This window comes from Rhagoletis pomonella, unplaced genomic scaffold (genome assembly GCF_013731165.1).
Source record: "Rhagoletis pomonella isolate Grant_MI unplaced genomic scaffold, Rhpom_1.0 Rhpom_scaffold_00004, whole genome shotgun sequence".
In the NCBI taxonomy this organism is placed as follows: domain Eukaryota; kingdom Metazoa; phylum Arthropoda; class Insecta; order Diptera; family Tephritidae; genus Rhagoletis; species Rhagoletis pomonella.
In genome coordinates this window covers 80,117,098-80,119,658 of record NW_023458558.1, presented here as the reverse complement: position 1 = coordinate 80,119,658, position 2,561 = coordinate 80,117,098, and the positions used below count along the sequence as shown (strand labels likewise).

Here is a 2,561-nt window from a genome sequence, read left to right as displayed (position 1 = left end):
TTTCAAATACTGTTGCATATTTATATACAAACCTCTGCGCATACATATACATGTACATATATTGCAGCATTCATGTAATAGCAGTTGCTGCAGCTAAATTTTGTTTATTTTTCCTTCCTAATTATTTTTCATATCTGTATAAACAAGTTTAGATATAAATTTCTAGTCGTTATTGTATTTATACTGGCACAAAGTGCTGGCTCATAACTTGGATCATATATGACTCCTAAAAGATTCATATAAGAGTAAAAAAATGTTTGTTTTTGAAACTCATATTTTTTACCTACCTAGGACTCCTTTCCGACTCATATATTCTGAGCGCTCAGAATATGTTTGCGGGGAGGTAATCATAAATGAACTAAAAATATTGGTATCTTAACTAAAAATGCTAAAATTAAAGATAAATATAATAAATCATAATTAAATATAAAATTATTCAAAAGATAAAAATTCAATGTTATTAAATTATTATATAAATAAAAAATACCAACTAATATTGGTAAAGAAACCAATAAAGTATAAAATAATAAATACACACCAGCTTGTAAACGTTCAGGTTGATACCCTCACCCTAAAATTAAAAATAAAGTAGGAATTAATCTTCTTTCAAAAAAAAAAAAAAAAAAAAAAAATTAAAAATAATAATAAGATTAAAATATTAAATAAAAATACATTTTTATAATTATTAAATTTATTAACAGATTCACTAGCAGTAATTATAAGAGTACAAATTCAAAATCTTAACAAAATTAATCCATAAGAAATTGTATCAAATCCTAAAAAATAAGAAATACCCACAAAATAATTAGTACAAAAATTTATTATAATAAATAAAAATGTAATCAAAAATATTAAATTTTGAACCATTTAAAATGAACTACTAATAAAACAAATTGGACTAATAAAAATTATCATAAAAATTAATTTTAACATTGTAAAATATTAAATGATTGAAAATAATCATTTCCATGAGTACGAATTATTGAAACAAGAATTGAAAGACCTAATGCACCTTCACAAACTCTAAAAGTTAAAAATATTATACTAAAAAATCTTCTAAAATTTATTAAATTTAAATAAATAAATATTAAAAAAAATAAATTTAATACAATATATTCTAATCTCAAAAGTATTGATAATAAATGCTTTCGATTAGAAACAAATATAAATTTCCAATTAAAAATAAAAAACAAGGTAATCCTCAATAAAATATTATTAACATTAGTTTCAATAGTTTAATAAAACATTGGTCTTGTAAATCAAAAATAAGATTTAATCTTTTAAAATTTCAAGAGAAAAGTAATTACTTTTTCATTAATCCCCAAAATTAATATATTATATAAACTACCTCCTGATATTATACAATTAATTTTATATAGATCAACTTTAATTTCAAGATTTATTTTCATACAAATAAATCACCCCTTAGCTATAGGATTAATACTATTAATTCAAACTTTACAAATTTGTTTAATAACAGGATTAATAGCTAAAAGATTCTGATTTTCTTATATTTTTAATTTTTCTTGGAGGAATATTAGTTTTATTTATTTATGTTACATCCCTAGCTTCAAATGAAATATTTTCATTTTCAATAAAATTAACAACTATTTGTATAATAATTTTTATTTTATTTATAATTTTAAGATTAATATTAGATAAATCATTACTTTTAACCTTTCTAGAAAATAATGAAATAACAATTATAAATGATATAAATTATTTATAGAAGAAAATTCATTAAATCTTAATAAATTATATAATTTTCCAACAAATTTAATTACAATTTTATTAATAAATTATTTATTAATTACATTAATTACAGTAGTAAAAATTACAAAATTATTCTATGGACCTTTACAATTAATAAACTAATGAATAAACCTTTACGAACCCAACATCCTTTATTTAAAATTACTAATAATGCATTAGTAGATTTACCCGCACCTATTAATATTTCAGTTTGATGAAATTTTGGTTCACTTGGATTATGTTTAATAACTCAAATTTTAACAGGATTATTTTTAGCTATACATTATACAGCAGATATCAATTTAGCATTTAATAGTGTTAATCACATCTGTCGAGATGTAAATTACGGTTGATTATTACGAACTTTACATGCCAACGGTGCATCCTTTTTCTTTATTTCTATTTATTTACATGTAGGACGAGGGATCTACTATGGACCATATTTATTTACTCCAACATGATTAGTAGGAGTACTAATTTTATTTTTAGTTATAGCAACAGCTTTCATAGGGTATGTATTACCATGAGGACAAATATCTTTTTGGGGAGCAACAGTTATTACAAATTTATTATCAGCAATTCCTTACCTAGGAACTACTTTAGTACAATGAATTTGAGGAGGATTTGCAGTTGATAACGCAACATTAACACGATTTTATACATTTCAATTCATTTTACCTTTTATTGTATTTTTTTTTATTTTTTTTTTCGTAGGAGAGGGAAATGCTTTATGCACTGGCCGGGGCCGCTAGTCTCTATAACACCTTCCCCGAGTGTGGGACTCCCACCGAAGCGTGTTGGGCTACCCA

The 2,561-nt window shown here is 22.9% G+C and overlaps 1 pseudogene; it reads left to right on the top strand.

The window, feature by feature from the left end:
- Positions 1 to 329: 329 nt before the first annotated feature.
- On the top strand, positions 330 to 1,875 carry LOC118738343 (annotated as a pseudogene).
- Positions 1,876 to 2,561: the final 686 nt, after the last annotated feature.